General features: G+C 37.1%; 1 long non-coding RNA gene across 1 annotated transcript; it reads left to right on the plus strand.

The window, feature by feature from the left end:
- On the plus strand, positions 1–3810 carry LOC108469152 (uncharacterized). The gene is made up of 6 exons (XR_001869048.2): positions 1–553; positions 632–666; positions 745–776; positions 1692–1761; positions 1856–2584; positions 2672–3810. It is a non-coding gene; the product is annotated as an uncharacterized LOC108469152 (long non-coding RNA).
- The last annotated feature ends 22016 nt before the right edge of the window (positions 3811–25826 follow it).

Genomic DNA, 25826 nt, shown 5'->3' on the forward strand with positions numbered 1-25826 from the left:
ATATGGTGGCGACACCACCCATTTTTTCCTACCCAATCATTAGGCCGTTACACAAAAAAATTTAATGTTTTAGGGATGGAGGGACTGTATATGGCAGCACTGGTATGCTTATATGGGTTAAATATGAGTCTTTGGAAAATTATTTTTTTAGTGGTTGAAGGATAGGGGTTAAGCGATAATGAATGGGTGGTGGCAACCTGTCAGGCTGCTCTTGTGGTGGATGTGACCCATCAATCACATGGTTCCATTTCCTTCTAACAACTTGAATTTGGCTTCACGAGGAAAAAAAATGGGACCTTACAAACCATGGTCCCCTCCCCTTAGCCATTGTGCTATAAAGAAAGAGAAGAAAATAGCAATTTAGGGAGAGAAGAGAGAAGAGAAAGAAAAGGGTTTAGCTGGAAAAAAAAAAGAAATTAATTTAGGAGAAAGAAGGGAGGAGAATAAATGTGTGTTTTAAGGTGTTTTTTTTAAAGAGAAAGTAACAATTTAGGGAGAAGAGAAGAGTGTTTAGGATTTTGAAAGGGGATGAGACAATAGAGTGTTTTGAACAGTAAGTTTTTTAGTAATTAATTAATTATTTTTTTGTGTTTATGGTTCATTATTAATTGTTTGATTTTGTGGATTTAAGGAGAAGAAGAGGCAATTGCCAAATTTCTTTTAAAGGTAATTTTTTTAGTAACTATTATTATTTGTTTATGGTTTTGGATTACTTATTATTTGTTTAATTTTATGGTTTTGAAGGATGAGAGGCAACAACAAATTTTATTTTAAAGGTAATTTTTTATTTATTTAAAGTTTTGGGTTCTTTATTATTTGTTTGGTTTTGTGGTTTTGGAACTAGTAATTTAATTGGGTTTGAAGGTACATTTGTAAATTTTATTTATTTTTTGTTTTGTAATTTTTATTATTTGTCCGGATATGTGGTGTTGTGTTATTTATTAGTTGGATTTATAATTTTATTATTTATTTGTTTTACCACAATGATTCAAAAAATAATAATTAAATACCAAAATGGGTTACCTTACAAATTAATTACAAAATGGATCGTTTGCTACAATAATAAATACCGAAATGAGTCGTTTGCTACAAATTTGTACAGTGATCCATTTTAGTAGTTAATTTTTTTATTTTGAATTATTGTGGTAAAAATTCCAAAGATGCCATAGAGAAATTATCAAATTAATTTTAAATTTTATTTAGAAAATTAAATCCCAGATGCTATTTTTATAAGAGAAAAACATGTTCTTTGCTTTTCTTCAAGTAGAGAAATTATCATAATAATTCAATTTTTGATATAGAATTAATTTATACATGTTACATTAAATTGATTGATTAATTGAGCTCAATTGGCTTTACAAATTTTTACAGTTCACATCGTTGAATATATGTTATGTATATCTACATGCGGATGCATATGTATTTTTGGTAATAAAAATTTATTATTGGGATAAAAATGAAAAAATAAATAAATGAGATGCTTGAGCGACTTACATTAGAGTTAAATATTAGATGGTTTCTAAAAAAAAATTGACTTACATTAGTGTATCCAAAATTATGTTGTTATTGATTTATTTATATGGGTAAAAATATTATTAATGTTTTCAAAAAATAACAAATGGTACGAAATTCATTTTCTTTATTTGTTTATTGTTTATTTGTTCAGCGATAATTTTTTTTTGAAACTGCAGGTATCCAAATGGGTTCTTTGATTACATAAAATTATCACACATCAAATACGATTAATGCGCTGATAATAATGTTAGTTGTTATTCACGGATCCCCTTATAAAATTACCTTTCATTTTTTATTTAATTGGGATATATTAACTAATGCGGTAATTTAATATGGTCAGGGTCCGTACTGCGTAATGAGGACCCGCGTCAACAGTCCGAGCTATCAGTTGGATGAATGTCTTATGCCATAGTTGGAGGCATCCGGATTCAAATTCAGATTGACGGTAGTGTGGTCACAGGTGTAAGTACAATGTTCGAACTGGCTGCGCTTTGTTATCACTTACTAGGATGCTTACCGAATGATGGTGGAGATAAATTTACGAGTTTGAGATTTTCATCGTTGAAGGGAAATTTTGAAACTTTATCGAGTATTGCCACTAAGCGAGAGGTGATGTGTGTCACTCTAGCATATATAATGCATTTGATAGAGGATGTACTTATGCTAGATGCAAAGAGCAACAAGGTCTACTTGATGTACTTGCCCCCTGTTATCTGATTTGACAGTTGCTCGTTCATACAGTTCGGGTACAACAGTACTAGAAACATTGTATCGCGAGCTTGTCAGGCGACAAAGCACCATTCTGTGGACATTGACGGGTGTCCGAGATTGCTGCAGTCTTAAGCGCTATACAGGATGCCACTTTGGCATCAATTAGTCACCAAACACACGTCTTCCCACTTGTGAATAGGTGAAAAAATTTAAGCATTACATCAAGAATTTTTCTTTTTTATGAAAAATTGTTCTAACTAGTTATTTTTTTCGTAAATGGAGTACTTCTCCGAGTATCAGGAGGTCGCATATGCTTCCGATTTACCAACAGATGACTGAGAAAAATGCCGGAGAGGGGGTAAATTTTTCTAATATTCATGACATGTAATTACTTTATTTATGTTATTTGACTCATGTTACTATAACAATGTTTTTAATTTTGCAGTTCATCTAGATGCCATATTCTATCCCGAACATTGTGGCTATTATTCCCCTATTTGCTCACACTTGTGGTGCATTAACGCACCATTGCTGAATTTCTCAACAATCGAGTGGTACAACCGGGATTGAGTATTGTGACAGTTTGGGTTCATATAAGATATTTTGGATGTTCCACAAAGTTTAGGGGATGTCCACAGAATTAACAAAAGGGAGAAACAGTCTAAGAATTGGGTATTAGAGTATGAAGAATATCTTGTATTGTGGAATGACTAGATGAGGCGAAGACCTCGGATCGATTTTGCTTTTTATTTGCGACCCTCGAAGGAGAACCAATGCTTTGTATGTCAAGAATGGGAAACTGTATTCATTTGGTGGGAAATCGATGCTAGTCCTTCCACATATGCAACAACAAGGGCACCTCTCCCACCGCCTAACACATCCACCTCCTGCACCTAAACATGAGCATTCTTATACAAAATCTGGGGGTAGTTCTTATCATATGGACTTGGGGGTAGATAATTATTTTCCGAGTCTGTCAAGGACACATATTAGTTGGAGATTATTGGTTTCAATTCTGATCATTCGAATCCGAGATCATTGATGATGATTGATATCTTCAGCCCATTACCACCCCAGTACTCACTCTCTTGGGCAAACCTTTAGGACATACGATTTTTCGAGTATGTTTAGCATACCCCAAGGTTCGCCGATGGATGCTATGAACAATGTTTCGAGTGAAGATAACAATGATCATCGCGAGTACCCTCAACACCAAGACCGGGCACCATAATGGTTTACCCTTCGGACGACACCATCGAACCATCAATTTTAGCACGTCAAACTTTAAGCCCATTTCCACAGTTCTATGGTACCCAACCACTTTCGGAAAAGAGTATTCATTTCACCATGCATATCACCCTCAAGCCTGATTAACCTTCACCTGGAAAGGTGTTGTTCTAGCTCGTACATTGTGTATGTATTCCAAGAAGACATGTTACCTTTTTTAGATAATTTGTAGAAGTAGTAAGAACATTTTAAAAATATGTTGAAACTGAAATTTACCCATGTTCACTACTTGTTTCCACCAGTCTGTATTCTTGTAATCTCAGTGGAAATTAGAGGCAATTTGTCAGATTTTGTAAACATATCTCCACGAAACACCGAAAGGTCTAATCATCGTAACTAGTCCCTTTGATTTATCAGAAATGGTGCAAATATTTCCGTATCTAACAACATACATCGGTAAGTTCGTTAGAAAGAATTCCCTTGATTCCATGTTCTCTGACTCCACAATGGAAAATGCTATTGGGAGAAAGTTTCGATTCTCGTCTTAAGCAACCACAATAAGTAGCATCTACGTATATTTTTCATATAGCCAGGTTCCATCAACCAGCACAAGCGGCTTGCAGAAGGGAAAAGCCCACACATATGGATCGACTGTCCAGAACATCCGGTGGAAAATTCTTCTTCTCGGATATAGTTAGTTGTTCGAGTCATAATAAGGTCGTGTCTACAACTTAATGATAGTCTGTATCACCCTTAACCCGATCCAATTAACCAGATCTGGATCTTGGGTATTACCACATGAATACAACCTACTTATACAATTTACAGATGATTATAACTAACAAATTTCAAGCTAACATACATAAGTTAGTACATTAAATAAATACGGATATAGCATGAGGTAGTTAAACTTCAATGATATCTAAATTGAAGCCCTGATTCATGAAAATACCCAAGTAAATTTCTAAGGAATGTCCTAGTCTTTGAACATGCCGCCAAACTTGCTCTGTATGCATAACAACCTAATACGTCACTCATTGAGCGTAGCCTTGGCATTGTTCTTCCTGGCACAAACTCATATTAATTCACCTGTAACAAAACACACACCCATATAAGTTCATAAGAAATTAGTGAGGAAAACATCATTTTCCTGTATCATTTCTACACAACTTAATTGGTAACTTATTTAAATTATTCTATCGTTTTGAACCTTCAACTTAATCACTAGCAAATACTCCCTCAATTTCTATTCTCACTTACATGTCAGATACCATGCCTTGCTCAGAACTCATTTCTTACCCATCAATATATTCAGTACGCCAATTGCCTCTTTTTATTTGATCTCTCATAAGTCTTTACCCATTTCCTTTACAAAGGTCCATACAACTAAATCACCCTTACCCTAGTATACGTGACATTAAGCCATTGTTCCATAACTCATGTTTGATTACCTATACATAGCAAGTACATTTCTTCTAATGTATGGTTAGAAAAATCCTTATTTAGAATACGTTTCTTTTACGTTTACCCATCACTTCTTCTATAACTCCATTTCGCCTTACTAGGATATGACACAAGGACACTGTTTTCAAATTTCACTAGTACATCGTTCTTATAGGTTTTTGCCACAAAGATTATTAGGTCAAAATTTGCCACCTAATCTATTGATTCATCGTTCATCACAAGGGCGGTTCTTGAGAGTGCGCTACGAAGGCGTTTCCTTATAAAGTTTTCCACAAAGACATTCCTTTCATGTTCTGCCATAAAGGCTTTCTTTCATAACACACCATAAAGGCTATCATTGCAGGGTTCACCACAGAGGCTATCCCTTCATGATTCGCCACAAAGGCGTTCCTTTCATATTGCATCATATAAACATTTCTTTCTTGACATGTTTATGAATGTATTTCCTAAACCCATGTTATGCCAGATTTGCCCATCATCGTCCTAGGACATGCAGAGAACCCCATTAGGTAATCACCTTCCTTTAGTTCTTTTCATATGATGTCATAGCCTAGTTATGGTCTTACACAATATGGGGCCATGGCCATGGGCTTTTCCTTTCAGAGATTGTGTTCAAAGTCCCGACGGACCCATTTAAACAATATCGCTGAGATAGACACAGACTCACTTCATAGACCATTCGTGTACTAACACAAATCACACTCATCTTTTAATAGATCATGCCCCATGATACACATCTAAGAAACATATGTGACCAAACCCATACTTCTCAGATTCCATATCATACCACACCTTCTATTTCAACAATCATTCATACAGTTACATTACCATCATACTATACTTTTCTAGCTTCGGTTTCATTATCCAATTAGTTTCTACAGAATTATTTCATGCAAGAGTCAGCTTAGAGACTTAGCTGGCAACCACAGATAGTAGTTTGAACTCCAGATAAATACTTCATTAAGATATTGCAACAACCACTGCGTAATAAATAGAGGAACACCATTAAAGTTCATTTGAGTAACCATACTATCATTTCAAACCTAGATGAACCCCATACAAAGCTTTACTCCTTCATCTTACTGTTTGCGCACTCATTCTGACCTATTCTTACATAGCACAACATGTAGAGTCATAAAAATTACCTTGATATGGAGCAATTACTGATAAATCTAGGATCTAAAATTCAACTTAGAAAGATGCCTTCGATTCCTTAAGCCTCAGATAACCTTATATTAAGAGAAAAAAGAAGAGAACTCTCATTTCCCAAACTTGAATATCTATTATTATAATCTAAGTCATTATTGGAACTTGACAAATGTCACATCACTACTAAATTGTCTTATCAAAAGTCTACAATTTCCAAGAAACCTAATTGATTATTCCCTTATCATTTTAACTATTCTAGTTCACATTCAGTTGATTCTTGACCGTCTTACCTTGCAACTTAAATTGCATAGTACCATAATTAATTGGTTACACCATAATCCTGACGTGAACTTAAACTCTCGATACTGTTTTATGTGACCTCTAGTCTTATTCCAACTAATATAGCCATTTGACAATAAACCTTTTTTAACTTAACTACATAATTGTATACGCCGCCCCATTCACCGAAAGAGGCACTTAGGCATAGTCTACTCCACCAATCATATTACCTTAGGACTATAAACCAAACCTTGTACCTGCCAGAGTTGGGGTGTTATACAGTCCCTGGCACATACTCCCGCATAGCAACTGTCTACCCCTATAGTTCATTGTACGGCGAATCGCAATCTCCATACAACTACTCCACGATCATCTGTTTAGCTATCTATATTTTTCAGTATGACACTCGGAACTGTAATCATTCTTGTATTTTGGAAATCAGTACCAAAATAGGAATGGTTGGCATGTCCTTCACCATTGGCGTGATGCAATTGGAGATAGTTTTGGTATAAAGTTTGTGGTGATCTTGTGTTATATGTGTAAAAGTGCATGTTTGGGGCCCCATAAATTTTTGGATCTCTCACATTTGTGACCTCTAGATAAATGTGGCTCGTACCCACCAATTTCACCCTTCTGTCGACCTCCAATACTCCCTAATATACAATGTTTGTTTAGACATGGTGACTTTGTAGTCAATCGACACATTCATGTCATACCGCTTAATGGAAAATATACAATCTTCCTTAGTCGCTAATTTTTCGTTTATGAACAACTCCTCACGTTTGGGATCTGCTGCCAATTGGTGAGCAGGTAGTATATTAGGGGTACTTCAGGAATTTAGATGCATGCGCTGTATCAGGATATACGATTCACATGTGGCCCCTAGAATCATTGCATATGACAATGCCTCAACTCGGGTTCTCGACTGAAGAAGTGTAACATTTCCATCATCATTCGTACATTCATCGTCGATATCATCCAGGACCTTGTCTAAATTGGGATCACTATAATCTTCAACCTCGTCATCAAAAGGACCATTATTATCATATACATCATCACCATTTGTATTGATCTTAATTACCACTTGATGTATTTGTAAATGAGGACTTGGGTTAATGTTATTAGATGTAGATGGAGCATTAAGATAGCCTATCAACAGACGCTCTCGGAACCTCCGTACACGAATCTCGAACTCTATGTTCTTCACTTAATGGAGTGAAATCTTCAGTTGGCTCCACATCAGCTAACTCAACAAACAACTGAATTGGTTCAGTGTGGAAACTTTAATTCCTACAATAAAGTGCGACCATTGTGTCCACGTCTTTATCATCTATAAGTTCCATATCGATGAATTTGATGGGATTTTTCAAAATTGGAAATTTGTAGAATAGTTTCAAGATCCTCCTCCCACAATGTCTAATAATTTTTGCATTAATCCTTTCTTTCATATCATCTACTGACAGATTTCTACTAAATCTCATTGCTATTTGTTGGCGACATTCAAATATACATCAAACTGTGGTTGTTAAAACTACTCTATCGAAATAAACACATATGAAGAATTAATTATCTATCTTCAATACTAAATCAGTAAAAAATAATTAAATTTCTAAATAAATTATTTGAAAAAAAATTATTGTAAAATAAGATAGAATTTATATTGTACTAAACTTACGAATTCTTCTTTGTTTTCTCTTCTTCTACAAATATTTTTCCTCTTTTCTTCTTATCTGCTAAACCGTTCAAGAAAACATCATTTAAATAGGGCCTGGTGTCGCCTGACAGCACCCTTTCACCGTGGGCTTAAGTGTCGCCTGACACATGCCCTCCACCTGGGTGTCACTTGACACATACCCTCCACCCCTCCAACTCGTATTTTAACCCGATTTTTACACATATATTCCACCAATAAAATATATATTTTTTAAAAACCCAATGATGGCCTAATCATGGCTTCATGATTGGGGGAATTTTGGGTGGTGCCACCACTTTCTCAGGTACCACCCCTCAGTCACTATTTATTTTATCGTATTTTGGTAAATAATGCCATGGGGATGTCATTTTGGAATATAATTAATTTTTTTATATTAATGGGGTAAAAAAGTCGTAAAAAGTTTTTCATAATTTATTTCATCATTCTTTGGGTATGATCCTCGAAATACTTCCAAGTGTTTCGTTGTAACTAAACTATATTGCCATTTGACCTGTGCACTTGCGGACACCGTCGTTCTAAATTATTATATATTTTTGGTGTTATATTTTACTATAAACGATAACTCATTTATAGGTGATCACTGGTGACATGAGTTCAAATATCGACAATTTCAAATTTTTTAGTGTTTTTAAAAAAAAATAAGAAAAAGACAAAAGTACCATCATAATATATAATTTATTTAAATTATATAATATTATTTTATGTTGCAACAAAAAAAAATTTTACGCTTGGTCGCTAATTATGGTGATTTATTAAACATTTGAAAACCAACTTCCGATTTTATTAACAAAGGGAGTCGCTACCGATCCTTTTTATAGGTGTGATCGGACACCTAATAAAATTATTTTAAAACAAAAAGAAGGCCAAATTTAGGTCTACGTGAAAGTTCAGAGAAAAATTGGGGTTCGGGAGTCAGTTACGCGCGAGGAAGGTATTAGCACCCTCACGACGCCCAAAATTGGTATCTCATAAACATGTATTGACTTGATTTTCAAAAATACGAGTTCTGAAATGATCATTCTTATGACTTGACAGATAATGGATAATCCATCGAGATTTCCTAGAAACTTAACAGGATTAATATGATTATATAAATGAAATGATGAATGATGAGCTCATCTAAGACCAATTACATGGTACATTATTATTGTGACTAACTTGTTGATTGGATGCATGTGATAGGGAAACTATTTCATTCTGGTTAGTTTATTTGCTTAATATGGTTGTATTCTAATTAATCGGTAAGTTTACTTTCCAGTTATTCGGGCTTACTAAGCATGTAAATGCTTAACCCTCTCTTTTCCCTGTCTTAAAGAGCTCGAGGACTCATAAAGATTGGAAGACGGTTGAAGAGTTAATATACTATCAATTAGTCCAGTTTTGGTATATAGATACTCTTATTTTGTTCAATGGCATGTATAGGGCATTGGTTCATTTTGTGATATGTGTCATTTGAATTGTCCATATGAAAGCTTGTAAAGGTTTACATATCTTCTTGTATTTGGTCATGGAAATTGGCTTATTTTGAAGTAGGCTATGACCTACAAATCTATGCATGTTTATGTTTACATAGAGTGGCTTGCCCATAATTGGCAATGAGTTACAATAATTAGTCAATATTAAAGGTGTTAATGAAGTATGGAAAATCCTTAATACAAAGGAAATAACCTAGCATGTATAAAACCGATGATATGAGGTTTACATGTAATGAGGTTTACCAATGATATATGTAAGTATATAATTTGGCCTTATTATGTATTAAGGTAACCTAGAAGTGTGATTGGTTGATAGAGGGTGACCAAAGGTTTAGAAAACAGTCTAACAAGGTCCAAACGGGTATGGTCTTGCGTCCCTTGCTCCTAAAATTTTAAGTTAGTGTCGAGCACGGGCTAGACACACGGGCATGTGTCTTGCCCGTGTGCCTCTAAATGTATGCTGATGTCATAAACAGAGAGTTACACGGGCTGAGGGAATGGGCGTGTCCCAAGCCACACGGGTGTGTCCGACCACACGGCCCTACCCACATAGGCATGTGACTCATCAAAACAAGTTGCCCAAAGTTTATCGAATGTTCTCGGTGTTGTCCTGAACCGCCCTGATGTATGGTTTAGGTCTTGAAGGCCTGTATAAGGGACGATATGCATGTGTTTGAAAAGTTTTAATTTTAGGCAAAATTTGGTGACCCAGTTTTGTATGTTGGTGAAGGTTTAAGTCCAGTAACGCCTCGAACCCTGTCCCGAAATTGGATATGGGTGAGGGGTGTTACATTTAGTGGTATCAGAACTACGATTTAGTTGGTTTTAGGACCACCGTAGAAAGTATTGAGTATTGCTATACATGCCATTATTCGAACATTGATAGTGTGACATCTCCTAACTATTTAAATTGTTTTTGAATATAGTAAATATCTTCTTGATTGATAAAGTCTGTAAGAATTGTCCTTTGACGATTCACGGTCAATGCTTTCTGTCTAACCTTATGTTGTTACCATTTGATGAGTTTGATGTAATACTTGGTATAGATTGGTTAACCCTGCATGATGTAGTTGTCAACTATGGTAGCAAGTATATTGAATTGAAATGCCCAGATGGAGAGATTTTGCGGGTTGATTCAAGAGAATTGGGTATGCCGCCGATTGTAATCACAGCGATGGTTGCTCAGAGATATATGAGAAAAAGGTATGAAGCCTACCTTGCTTTTGTATTGAACACTAGGGAAACAAAGTTGAAGATTAAGTCTGTGCCAATAGTATGTGAATATCCAGACATGTTCCCAAAAGAATTACTCGGATTACCTCCTGAAAGAGAGATAGAGTTTGGTATTGAATTAGTGCCAATAACAGCTCCCATTTCTATTGCTTTATATAGGATGGCGCCAATCGAGATAAAAGAGTTAAAAGCACAGTTGCAAGAGCTAATGGATAGAGGTTTTGCAAGGCCGAGCTTTTCACCTTGGGGTGCTCTCCTATTATTTGTAAAGAAGAAAGACGGTTCATTGAGGCTATGTATAGATTATCGACAGTTGAACAAGGTAATTATCAAGAATAAGTATCCTTTGCCAAGGATCAATGACTTGTTCGACCAGTTGAGAGGAGCCACTGTGTTCTCTAAGATAGACTTGAGGTCCGGCTACTATCAGTTGCGAGTTAAGGAATCGGGCGTGCCTAAAATAGCTTTTAGAACGAGGTACAGCCACTATGAATTTTTTGTCATGCCGTTTGGGTTAACAAATGCACCGGCCGTATTCATGGACCTAATGAATAGAATCTTTCAGCCATACTTGAATACGATCGTCGTTGTGTTCATTGACGACATTTTTATTTATTCCAAAGATGAGACAGAGCATGCAAAGCATCTGAGAACTGTGTTGCAGAATGAAACATCCCGAAATAGGGCCTAGTCAGAATAGTAATTTCGCGACCACAAATCTGACATCAAAATATTTATTTCATGATTATTATGAGCCCTAATATATGAGAATATGCATGTGATAGAGTTTTATGAAGAAATTCTTTGAGTAAGGTGTTCAATTGGAAATTAGGGACTAAATTGAATAAATTGCAAAACTTGGATTCTAGAAGCAATTTGTATGAAATTGATTTAGATTATAAATTAGAAGGTCTTGGAGAGAAATTTGCCTAATTTCTAAGTTTTTGGACAAAAAACGGCTTACATGGATGAAATTTTAAAGAAAGGACTTAAGGGCATTTTGGTCATTTGACATTTTAATGAAATAAAATGGGAAAAATGAACAAAAATCAGCTCATTCTTCTCCTCCATGCTGCCAAAATTTCAAAGGTCTCAATAGCCAGGGTTTCCAAGCTTTCCAAGCTCAGTAATAAGTGCTCCCAAGCCCTGTTTTTAATGTTCTGTGTATTTTTGAAATCTCAGTAGCTTACTCTCTCCATTTCTACCCATATTTCTTGCTAGGGTTCATGTTTAAAAACTTACCATGCATGATTTACTTGTATTTTGATGGATTTGGAGGAATATGAAAGTTGGATGTGTGTTAAACATCTTTTCCTAAGTGATTTTTATGAAAAACCCTTAAAGGGACCTTTTTGCAAAAGTTGTAAAATATGTGGTAGAAATTTGAAAATAATGGAAAATGTGAGCTACCATAAGAGGGAAAAGTGTTCGGCTAGGCTTGGGTAAGCTAGAAATTGCATGTGTTTCATTATACGAGCCTAGGGACTAAATCATAAAAATAAGAAAGGTTAGGGGCAAAATGGTCATTTGGACCAGGAGTGGAATTTAGACTTGAAATGTATAATGTGGAGTGTTAATGATTTAAACTTTATTATTATAGACCCCAAGGAATAAATTCCGGAGGTCGATCGAGGAAAACCAAAGGTTTCGGAATAACTGAAACTCGTCACCGAAATGAATACCAGGTAAGTTCAGATAACTCAAAGTAAACTCCTAATATGCACAATTACATGATTTATGAATGCATGATAATTGCATTTGTTAATGGCATAAAAATACATGAAATGCATTTTTGATAATAACTTGTTGAAAAATGTCTCGATTGAGGTTAAAAAGGAAATTCGATGGATAAACCATGATTTACATGTGTAATGAGATCCTGCATGTGTTCCAGTAAGAATTTAGCCATGACGGGTAATCTGTTTATCTCAATTATGAAAAGGATCTAGCCCGGACGGGTGTTCCTTTAGATGATCGAGCCTCCCGAAGAATATATGTGTATTAAGGATTTAGCCCGGACGGGTAATCCGATTAGGGTCTGAATTTAGCCTGGACTGGTAATTCAGATCTGAGCTCAGTAAAGGTGTTTGTCATTGCAAGGGATTTAGCCTAGACTGGTAATCCCGACATCACCTTATGAGTTCACTATACGGGGGATTTAGCCTGGACTGGTAATCTCGCCGTAAAATGTGAGGTTATGGATATTCCATCGAGATTTCCTAGAAACTGAACGAGATTAATATGAGATATATGTACAAAATGAGATGTTAAATGATGAGCACATCTAAGATAAATTACATGGTGCTTTGTTATGTAACTAACTCATTGATTGAGTGTATGTGATAGGGAAGCCATTTCATGCTTATTGATTCCATTACCCAATTTGGTTGTATGCTAATTACTTGGTAAGTTTACTTTCCAAGTTATTCGAGCTTACTAAGCATGAAAATGCTTACCCCTCTCTTTTCCTTATCTTACAGAGCTCGAGGACTCGTAAGGATTGGAAGACGGCTGGAGAGTCAACACACTATCAACTAGTCCTACTTTGGTATAAAGACATTTCTATTTTGTTCAATGGCATGTATAGGACTTTTGAGTATTTTGTTATATGTGTCATTTGAATTGCCAAATGAATGCATGTAAAAACGTACCTATCTTTTTGTATATGACCATGGGAGTTGGCTTATTTGAAGTAAGCTATGACCTACAAATCTATGCATGTTTATATTCATATGTGATGGTTTGTCTATAATTGGCAATGAGTCACAAGAACGAGCCAATTATGAATGTGTTAAAGTGACATGGAAACCCATAAATACAAGATAGGGAGTAACTTATCATGTATGAAACCAATGATATGAGGTTTCCATACAATGAGTTTTTCCAAAATCATTTATAAGAATATAATCATGTTTTACTTTGTATTTGGTAATCATTAAGTATAAGTGATGAAAAAGGTGACCAAAGGCTTGGAAATAGCCTATTAGGGTCCACACGGTTGGACACAAGGGTGTGTTTCTAGGTCGTGTGTGACACACGGCTCACCCCCATGGGCGTGTTTTATGGCCGTGCGTCCTCTGCACCTAAAACTTTAAGTCAGTGTTGTACACGGGTAGGCTACATGGGCGCGTGTCTTCGTCGTGTGTCCCTAATTGCATGATAAGGTTAAATTCAGTGTTGCACACGGGCCGAGGGCATGGGCGTGTCCGAAGCCACACGAGCGTGTCTGACCACACGACCCCACCACACGGGCGTGTGACACTTCAAAGTAAGGGAAATTTTCTAAGAGGCCCAAAGTTTATCGAATGTTCCCGGTTTTGTCCCAAACTGCCCCTAGGTATGTTTTAGGCCTCGAAGGCCTGTATAAGGGATGAAATGTGCATGTTTGAAAAGTTTTAAATCTGGGAGAAACTTGGTAACCCGATTTGGTATGTTTGTAAATATAAAGTCCTGATAATGGCTCAAACCCTATCCCGGCGTCAGATGTGGGTGAGGGGTGTTACATTTAGTGGTATCAAAGCTATGGTTTAGTCAGTTTTAAGACTACCGTAGAGGATATTGAGGTTTACTATACGTACCATTATTCGAATATTGATAGTGTGACGTTTCCTAACTGTTTAAATTGTTTTGAATATAGTAAATGTTTTCCAATCAAGCACAAGATGAGTCCGAGGGAGCCGAGAGCCATGCTTTAACTTTCGTACAACGAGCTGTATCTAGTAGTAGTAGAAGGCTTATGTCAGAAGGCTGAGAAGAGGCCCGAGTTGCCTTCTTTGATATGATGGACAAATGGTTTGGGGATTATCTGAGGAATCATCCCAACATACCAAGACCTCCTCCGCCCTCTAACCAACCTGATAAGGATGTGCCACAAGGTATGGCACCGGTAAGAATCGGTAAGACCCCTATAGATAAGCTTAGAAAGTATGAGGCTGAGGAATTTGGAGCTAAAATCGAGGATGATGCAGAAATAGCCAAGTTCTGGCTCGAGAATACTACACGGGTGTTAGATGAATTTTCGTCTACACCTGAGGAGTGTTTAAAGTGTACCGTGTCCCTCCTGAAGGATACTACATACCATTGGTAGAAGACTGTATCCTCGGTAGTGCCAAAGGAAAATATCACTTGGGATTTCTTCCAAGCAGAGTTTAGGAAGAAATACATTAGCCAAAGATTTTTAGACTCGAAGCGAGAGGAGTTTCTAGAACTCAAATAAGGGAACAACACTGTAGCAGAATACGAAAGAGAGTTCATGAGGCTAAGTCAGTACGCAACTGAATGGGTCCAAACTTAGTCGAAAATGTGTAAACGCTTCGAGGAAGGTCTGATTGAGGAAATCAAGTTATTGATTGGGATCTTTGAAATACAGGAGTTTTTCGCATTGGTTGATCGGGCCAAGAAGGCTAATGAGCTTAATAATGAAAGAAAGCAAGCAAAGAGAGAGGCTCGAGTTGTGAGTAAAAGGTTAAGTGGTAAAAGACTCTCGTTTCCCACGAAGAAAGCAATGAGCCAACATGAACGCTCCATTTCATCAGCAGCATATTCAGGTAGAGCGAGAGGCTCTAAACGACGAAATCAGAAGTCTTCCTCCCCGATGGTGACTAGTGTGGGGAGTGTAGATGATCAAAAGCCGAAGTGTAAGAGTTCCAACAAATTTCACTTCAGAGAGTGCTAAATGAAGAGTGGCGTAGGTTTCAGATGTGGTTCTCCTGACCACTTTCTCAGAGACTGCCCAGAGTGAGTCGAAAAAGAAGTGGAAGTAACCCCGAAATCGAGTACTCCCATTCCATAAGGTAGACCTCCAAGATACCCTGGGAGTGCTAGTGGCAGTCGAGTTGCGACTAAAGACACTGCAAAACCAAAGGTTCGAGCCCCGGTAAGAATGTATACGATACGCACTCGAGAGGAAGCCTCTGCTCCTGACGTCATCACAGGTACTTTTTCTCTTTTCAATACATGTGTTATTGCCTTGATAGATTTGGGGTTGAAGAAATTCTTACATTTGCATGCATTTGGTGTCTAGTATGAATATTCCCTTTGAGCCTAGGGAATTTATTATTAAAGTGTCGAACTCACTAGGCAGGTCAGTCCTGGTTGATAAAGTCTATAAGAATTATCCTTTGACGATTCAGGGTCACTGTTTTTCAGCTAACCTTATGTTGTTACCATTTGATGAATTCAATGTAATACTTGGTATGGATTGGTTAGCTCTGCATGATGTAATTGAAAATTGTAGTAGTAAGTATATTAAATTGAAATGCCCAGATGGTGAGATTCTACGGGTTTATTCGAGAGAATTGAGTTTGCCGTCAGTTGTAATCACGGCAATGGTTGCTCAGAGATATATGAGGAAAGGGTATGAAGCCTACCTTGCACTGTATTGAACACTAAAGAAACAGAGTTGATGAATGAGTCTGTACCGATAGTATGTGAGTATCCAGACATGTTCCCGGAAGAATTACCTGCATTATCTCCTGAAAGAGAGATAGAGTTTGGTATTGAATTGGTGCCAGGGACAGCTCCCATTTCTATTGCTCCGTATAGAATGGTGTCAACCGAGCTGAAAGAGTTAAAAGCACAGTTGCAAGAGCTGACGGATAAAGGGTTTGCAAGGCCAAGTTTTTCACCTTGCTCCCATACTATTTGTAAAGAAGAAAGATGGCTCGATGAGGCTATGTATAGATTACCGACAATTGAACAATGTAACTATCAAAAATATGTATCCTTTGCCAACGATTGATGATTTGTTTGACCAGTTGAGGGGAGCCACTGTGTTCTCTAAGATAGACTTGAGGTCTAGCTATTATCAGTAGTGAGTTAAAGAATCGGATATACTTAAGACAGCTTTCACGACGAGGTATGGTCATTATGAATTTCTTGTCATGTCGTTTGGGTTGATAAATGCACCGGCCGTATTTATGGACCTAATGATTAGGACTTAATGAATAGGATCTTTCGGCCATATTTGGATAAGTTTGCCATTGTGTTTATTAACGACATCTTGATTTATTCCAAAGATGAGATAGAGCATGCGAAGCACTTGAGAATTGTGTTGCAGACCTTGCGAGAAAAACAACTGTATGCTAAGTTTAGCAAGAGTGAGTTTTGGCTCTAAGAAGTTGGATTTTTAGGTTATATTGTTTTGGGTGAAGGCATCCGAGTTGATCCAAGTAAGATTTCTGCTATCATTGAATGGAAACCGCCTAAAAATGTAACCGAGGTTAGAAGCTTTTTGGGCTTAGCTGGTTACTATCAAAGGTTTGTGAAAGGATTCTCCATGATAGCGGCTCCAATGACGAGGTTGCTACAGAAAGAAGTTAAATTTGAATGGACGGAAAAGTGTCAGCAAAGTTTTGAGAAGTTAAAGACATTGCTGACTGAAGCTCCTATTTTGGTATTGCCTGAGTCGGGAAAAGAGTTTGTGGTCTACAGTGATGCATCATTGAACGGGCTGGGTTGTGTGCTTATGCAGGATGGCAAGGTGATAGCCTATGCTTCACGACAGTTGAAACTATACGAGAAGAACTATCCGACACACGACCTAGAGCTTGCTGCCATCGTTTTCGCTTTGAAAATTTAAAGGCATTATTTATATGGTGAGACTTGCCGTATATTCACAGAACACAAGAGTTTGAAGTATTTGATGACTCAAAAAGAATTAAATGTGAGACAGCAGAGATGGTTAGAATTAATCAAGGATTATGATCTGATAATCGACTATCACCTGGGAAAGGTGAATGTGGTAGCTGACGCGTTGAGCATAAAATCCTTGTTTGCATTAAGGGCCATGGATGTTTGTTTGGCATTGCTTGATGATGGTTCAGTCTTGGCAGAGTTAGAGGCTAGGCCGACATTTCTTCAGGAAATCTATAATGCTCAAACTAATGATGATGACTTGCAAGCTAAAAGGACTCAATGTGAGTTAGGTATTGAATCAGATTTTTGGATTGGTTCTGATGGGTGTTTGATGTTCAGAGATAGGGTTTGTGTACCAAAAAGTATTGAACTTATTCAGAAAATTTTACAAGAAGCACATAACAGTCGTTTGTCAATTCATCCGGGAAGTACCAAGATATACAACGATTTGAAGAAAATGTACTAGTGGAACGGCATGAAAAGAGATATTTCTGAATTTGTATCGAAATGCCTCGTATGTCAGCAAGTTAAAGCTGAACATCAAGTACCTTCAGGTTTGTTACAACCTGTGATGGTCCCCGAATGGAAGTGGGACAGAGTTACTATGGATTTTGTGTCAGGATTACCGTTAACTCCGAAAAAGAAAGATACCATATGGGTCGTAGTGGATAAGTTGACGAAGTCGGCTCATTTTATTCCTGTAAGGACAAATTATTCCCTCAATAGATTAGCTGACTTGCACATTTCTGATATTGTAAGATTGCATGAAGTACCACTGTCGATTATTTCAGACAAAAACCCGAGGTTCACTTTCGAGATTCTGGAAGAAGTTACAAAAAGCCTTAGGTATGAAGTTGAAATTTAGTACAACTTTTCACCCTCAGACCGATGGTCAATCTGAGCAGATGATTCAGATTCTCGAGGATATGTTGCGATGTTGCATCATCGAATTTCAGGGTAGCTTGGAAAAATACTTGTCATTGGTAGAATTTGCCTACAACAATAGTTTTCAAACAAGTTTGAAGATGGCACCTTAAGAGGCCTTGTATGGAAAGAAGTGCCGAACTCCATTATACTGGATAGAACATAAGGAAAATCAGATTCATGGAGTTGATCTGATTAAAGAAATTGAAGAGAAATTTAAAGTGATACGAGATTGTTTAAAAGCGGCATCAGATATGCAAAAGTCATATGCTGATCTGAAAAGAAAAAAAATTGAGTTCCAAGTTGGAGATAGAGTATTCTTGAAAGTATCTCCATGGAAAAAGGTGTTGAGATTTGGCTGGAAAGGCAAACTGAGTCATCGATTTATCAGACCGTATGAGATCACCGGAAGAGTTGGACCGTTAGCCCATCGCTTGGCATAGCCACTCGAATTGGAAAAGATTGACAATGTGTTCCACGTATCTATGTTAAGGCGATACCGGTCAGATCCCTCTCATGTGATTTCACAGACTGAGATTAAAATTTGACTCGACATGACCTATGGAGAGGAACTGGTTAAGATATTGGCTCGTGAGATTAAACAGTTGAGGATTAAAAACATGGCTTTAGTAAAGGATTTATGGCATCAACATGGTGTGGAAGAGGCTACATGGGAGCCAGAAGAAACCTTGAGAAGCCAATATCCGAACCTGTTCACTGGTAAGACTTTCGAGGATGAAAGCCCCTAAGGGGAAAGAAATGTAACATCCTGAAATAGGGCCTAGTCAGAATAGTGGTTACGAGACCACAAATTCGACATCAAAATATTTATTTTATGATTATTATGAGGCCTAGAATATGAGAATATGCATGTGATAGAGTTTTATGAAGAAATTCATTGAGTAAGGTATTCAATTGGAAATTAGAGACTAAATTGAATAAATTGAAAAACTTGGATTGTAGAAGCATTTTGTATGAAATTGCTTTAGATTATAAATTATAAGGTTTTGGAGAGCAATTTTCCCAATTTCTATGTCTTTGGACAAAAATGGGCTTGCATGGATGAAATTTTAAAGAAATGACTTAAGGATATTTTGGTCATTTGGCATTTTAATGAAATAAAATGGGAAAAATGAACCAAAATCAGCTCATTCTTCTTCTCCATGCTGCCGAAATTTCAAAGGTCTCCATAGCTAGGGTTTCCAAGCTTTCCAAGCTCAATAGTAAGTGCTCTCAAGCCCTGTTTTTAATGTTATTTGTATTTTTGAAATCCCAGTAGCTTACTCTCTCCATTTCTACCCATACTTCATGCTAGGGTTCATGTTTAAAAATTTACCCATGCATGAGTTACTTGATTTTGATGGATTATGGAGGAATATGAAAGTTGGATGTGTGTTAAACATCTCTTCCTAAGTGATTTTCATGAAAAACCCTTAAAGGGACCTTTTTGCAAAAGTTGTAAAATGTGTGGTAGAAATGTGAAAATAATGGAAAATGTGAACTACCATAAGAGGGAAATGTGTTCGGCTAGACTTGGGTAAGGTAGAAATTGCTTGTGTTTCATTATACGAGCCTAGGGACTAAATCGTAAAAATGAGAAAGGTTAGGGGCAAAACAGTCATTTGGACCGGGGGTGGAATTTAGTTTTGAAATGTATAATGTGGAGTGTTAATGATTTAAATTTTTTTGTTATAGACCACGAGGAGCAAACTCTGGAGGTTGATCAAGGAAAACGAAAGGTTTCGGAATAACTGAAACCCGTCACCGAAACGAATACCAGGTAAGTTCGAATAACTCAAAGTGAACTCATAATATGCACAATTACATGATTTATGAATGCATGATAATAGCATTTGTTAATGGCATAAAAATACATGAAATGCATTTTTGATAATAACTTGTTGAAAAATGTCTCGGTTGAGGTTAAAAAGGAAATTCGATGGATAAACCATGATTTACATGTATAATGAGATCCTGCATGTGTTGCAATAAGGATTTAGCCCTGACGGGTAATCCGTTGATCTTAATTATGAAAAGGATCTAGCCCAGACGGGTATTCCTTTAGATGATCGAGCCTTCCGAAGAATATATGTGCATTAAGGATTTAGCCCGGACAGGTAATTCGATTAGGGTCTAAATTTAGCCTGGACTGGTAATTCAGATCCAAGCTCAGTAAAGGTGTTTGTCATTGTAAGGGATTTAGCCTGGACTGGTAATCCCGACATCACCTTATGAGTTCACTATACAGGGGATTTAGCCTGGACTGGTAATCCTGCCGTAAGATGTGAGGTTCACGGGAGTGCATACCTGAAATAATCATTTGTACGAATTGACAATTAATGGATATTCCATCAATATTTCCTAGAAACTGAACGAGATTAATATGAGATATATGTACAAAATGAGATGTTGAATGATGAGCTCATCTAAGAAAAATTACATAGTGCTTTGTTATGTAACTAACTCATTGATTGAGTGTATGTGATAGGGAAGTCATTTCATGCTTATTGATTCCATTACCCAATTTGGTTGTATGCTAATTACTTGGTCAGTTTACTTTCCAGTTATTCGAGCTTATTGAGCATGTAAATGCTTACCCCTCTCTTTTCCCTATCTTACAGAGTTTGAGGACTCGTAAGGATTGAAAGATAGCTGGATAGTCAACACACTATCAACTAGTCTAGCTTTGGTATAAAGACATTTCTATTTTGTTCAATGTCATGTATAGGACTTTTGAGTATTTTGTTATATGTGTCATTTAAATTGCCAAATGAAGGCATGTAAAGACATACCTATCTTTTTGTATATAGCCATGGGAGTTGGCTTATTTGAAGTAAGCTATGACCTACAAACCTATGCATGTTTATATTCATATGTGATGGTTTGTTTATAATTGGCAATGAGTCACAAGAAAGAGCCAATTATGAATGTGTTAAAGCGACATGGAAACCCATAAATACAAGATAGGGGGTAACTTATCATGTATGAAACCAATGATATGAGGTTTCCATACAATAAGTTTTTCCAAGATCATTTATAATAATATAATCATGTTTTACTTTGTATTTGGTAATCATTAAGTATAAGTGATGAAAAGGGTGACCAAAGGCTTGGAAATAGCCTATTAGGGTCCATACGGTTGGACACACGAGTGTGTGTCTAGGCCGTGTGTGACACACGGCTCACCCCCATGGGTGTGTGTTATGGTCGTGCGTCCGCTGCACCTAAAATTTTAAGTCAGTGTTGTACACGGGTAGTCCACACGGGCATGTGTCTTGGTCGTGTGTCCCTAATTGCATGATAAGGTTAAAGTTAGTGTTGTACATGGGCCAAGGGCACGGGCATGTCCCAAGCCACACGGGCGTGTGTAACCATACGACCCCACTACACTAGCGTGTGACACTTCAAAGTAAGGGAAATTTTCTAAGAGGCCCAAAGTTTATCGAATGTTCTCGATTTTGTCCCGAACTAGCCTTAGGTATGTTTTAGGCCTCGAAGGCCTGTATAAGGGACGAAATGTACATGTTTGAAAAGTTTTAAATCTGGGTGAAACTTGGTAACCCAATTTGGTATGTTTGTTAATATAAAGTCCCGATAACCCCTGAAACCCTATCCCTGCATCAAATACGGGTGAGGGGTGTTACATAGGCCTTACGGGAGAAACAACTGTTTGTTAAGTTAAGCAAGAGTGAGTTTTGGCTCCAAGAAGTTGGGTTTTTAGTAATATTGTTTCGGGTGAAGGCATCTGAGTTGATCCAAGTAAGATCTCTGCCATTTTTGAATGGAAACCGCCTAGAAATGTAACTGAAGTTAGAAGCTTTTTGGGTTTAGCTGGTTACTATCGAAGATTTGTGAAAGGATTCTTCATGATAGTGAATCCAATGATGAGGTTGCTACAGAAAGATTTGGATGAGGTTGCTACAGAAAGACGTCAAGTTTGAATGGACAGAAAAGTGTCAGCTGAGTTTCGAGAGGTTAAAGACATTGTTGGCTGAAGCTCCTGTTTTAGTGTTACTTGAGCCGGGAAAAGAGTTTGTGGTTTACAGTGATGCATCCTTAAATGGATTGGGTTGAGTACTTATGCAATATGGCAAGGTGATAGCCTATGCTTCATGGCAGTTGAAGCCACACGAGAAGAACTATCTGACGCACAATCTAGAGCTTGCCGCCATTGTTTTTGCCTTGAAAATTTGGAGGCATTATTTATATGGTGAGACTTGTCGTATATTTACTGACCAAAAGAGTTTGAAGTATTTGATGACTCAAAAAGAATTAAAGCTGAGACAACGGAGATGGTTAGAATTAATTAAAGATTATGAGCTGATCATTGACTAGCACCCGAGAAAGGCAAATGTGGTCGCCGATGCGTTAAGCAGAAAATCCTTGTTTGCACTGAGAGCCATGGACACTCGATTGGCGTTGGTTGATGATGGTTCAATTTTGGCAGAGCTAGAAGCTAGGCCGACATTTCTGCAGGAAATTTATGATGCTCAAACTAATGACAGTGACTTACAAGCTAAAAGAATTCAATGTGAGTTGGGCATTAAATCAAATTTTTGGATCGGTCCTGATAGATGTTTGATGTTCAGAGATAGGGTTTGTGTACCCAAAGATGATGAGCTTATTCAGAAAATTTTGCAAGAAGCACATGATAGTTGTTTGCCTATTCATCCGGGAAGTACTAAGATGTACAATAATTTGAAGAAATTGTACTGATGGAACGTCATGAAAAGAGACATCTCTGAATTTGTATCGAAATGCCTGATATGTTAGTAAGTCAAAGCTAAACATCAAGTACCTTCAGGGTTGTTACAGCCTGTGATGGTCCCCGAATGGAAATGGGACAAAGTTACTATAGATTTTGTGACAGGATTGCCATTAACCTCGAAAAAGAAAGATGTTATATGGGTTGTGGTGGATAAGTTGACAAAGTTGGCTCATTTCATTCCGGTAAGAATAGACTACTCTCTTGATAGATTGGCCGACTTGTATATATCTGAAATTGTAAGATTACACGGGGTACCGCTGTCGATTATTTCAAACAGAGATCTGAGGTTCACTTCGAGGTTTTGGAAGAAGTTACAAGAAGTTTTGGGTACAAAATTGAGTTTTAGTATGGCTTTTCACCTTCAAACTGATGGTCAGTCTGAGCTGATGATTCAGATTCTTAAGGATATGTTGCGATGCTACATCTTCGAATTCCAGGGTAGCTGGGAAAAATACTTGCCATTAGTAGAATTTGCCTACAACAACAGTTTTCAAATGAGTTTGAATATGGCACATTATGAGGCCTTGTATGGCAGAAAGTGTCGAACTCCATTGTACTGGACAGAATTCAAGGAAAGTTAGATTCACGGGGTTGATATGATCAAGGAAACTGAAGAAAAAGTTAAAGTGATACGAGATTGTTTAAAAGCAGCATCGGATAGACAAAAGTCATATGCTGATCTGAAAAGAAACGAAATCGAGTTCCAAGTTGGAGATAGAGTATTCTTAAAAGTATCTCCATGGAAAAAGGTGTTGAGATTTGGTCGGAAAGGTAAACTGAGTCCCGATTTATTAGACCATATGAGATAACCGAAAGAGTAGGACCATTAGCCTATCGTTTGGCATTGCCACCCAAATTGGAAAAGATTCACGATGTGTTTCATGTATTTATGTTAAAATGATATTGATCAGGCCCCTCTCATGTGATTTCACCGATTGAGATTGAAATTCGACTGGACATGACTTATGGTAAGGAACCGGTCAAGATTTTGGCTCATGAGATTAAATAGTTGAGAAATAAAGACGTGGCTTTGGTAAAGGTTTTATGGCATCCACATGGTGTGGAAGAGGTTGCAGGGAGCCGGAACAAACCATGAGAAGCCAATATCCAAACCTGTTTGCTAGTAAGACTTTCGAGGACGAAAGTCCCTAAGGGGGGAAATGTAACATCCCGAAATAGAGCCTACTCGAAACTGTGGTTTTGAGACCACAAATCTGACATTAAAATATTTATTTTATGATTATTATGAGGTCTAGAATATGAGAATATGCATGTATTAAAGTTTCGTGAAGGAATTCTTTGAGTAAGGTGTCCAATTGGACATTAGGGACCAAATTGAATAAATTGCAAAACTTGGATTCTAGAAAAAATTTGTAAGAAATTACTTTAGATTATTAATTAGAGGTCCTTAGACAGTAATTTACCTAATTTCTAAGTTTTCGGGCAAAAATGGGCTTGTATGGATAAAATTTTAAAGAAAGGGCTTAAGGGCATTTTGGTCATTTGGCATTTTAATGAAATAAAATGGGAAAAATAAGCCAAAAATCAGCTCATTTCTTTCATGCTGCTGCCGAAAATTTTGGGTTCTCCATAGCTAGGGTTTTCAAGCTTTTCAAGCTCAATAGTAAGTGCTCCCAAGCCCCGTTTTTAATATTCTTTGTATTTTTGTAATTCCAGTAGCTTACTCTCTCTATTTTTACCCATATTTCATGCTAGGGTTCATGTTTAGAAATCTACCCATGCATGAGTTACTTGTATTTTGATGTTTTAAGGAGGAATATGAAAGTTGGATGTGTGTTAAATATCTTTTCCTAGGTGATTTTCATGAAAAACCCCTAAAAGGACCTTTTTGCAGAAGGTGTAAAGTATGAGGTAGAAATGTGAACTAATGGAAAAATGTGGGCTGTCATAAGAGGGAAAAGTGTTCAGCTAGGCTTGGTTAAGGTAGAAATAGCATCCATTTCATTATACGAGCCTAGGGACTAAATCATAAAAATGTGAAAGATTAGGGGAAAAATGGTCATTTGGACCGAGGGTGAAATTTAGACTTGAAAAGGTATAATTTGAGGTGTTAATAATTTAATTTTATTGTTATAGACCCCAAGGATCAAATTCTAGAGGTTGATCGAGGAAAACGAAAGGTTTCGGAATAACCGAAACACGATACCGAGACGAGTACCAGGTAAGTTCGAATAACTTAAAGTAAACTCATAGTATGCTAAATTGCATGATTTATGAATGTATGGTAATTGCATTTGATGATGCAATGAAAATCTATGAAATACATCCTTAATAATGACATGTTGATAAATGTCCCAGTTGAGGTTGAAAAGGAAATCTGATGGATAAACCATGGCTTACATGACTTGAGATACTACATGTGTTGCAGAAAGGATTTAGCCCAGATGGATAATCCGTTGATCTCAAATATAAAAAGGATCTAGCCCGAACGGGTGTTCCTTGAGTGATTGAGCCTCCCGAAGAATATGTGTGCATTGTGGATTTAGCCCAGATGGGTAATCCGATTAGGGTCTAAATTTAGCCTGGACCGGTAATTCAGATTTGAGCTCATTAAAGGTGTTTGTCGCTATAAGGGATTTAGCCTGGACTGGTAATCTCGGCTTCACCTTATGAGTTTACGATGAGGGAGATTTAGCCTGGACTAGTAATCCCGCCGTAAGATGTGAGATTCGCGGGAGTGTATAATTGAAATGATCATTCTTATGACTTG

The sequence above is a fragment of the Gossypium arboreum genome, chromosome 11 (genome assembly GCF_025698485.1).
Source record: "Gossypium arboreum isolate Shixiya-1 chromosome 11, ASM2569848v2, whole genome shotgun sequence".
Classification (NCBI taxonomy): domain Eukaryota; kingdom Viridiplantae; phylum Streptophyta; class Magnoliopsida; order Malvales; family Malvaceae; genus Gossypium; species Gossypium arboreum.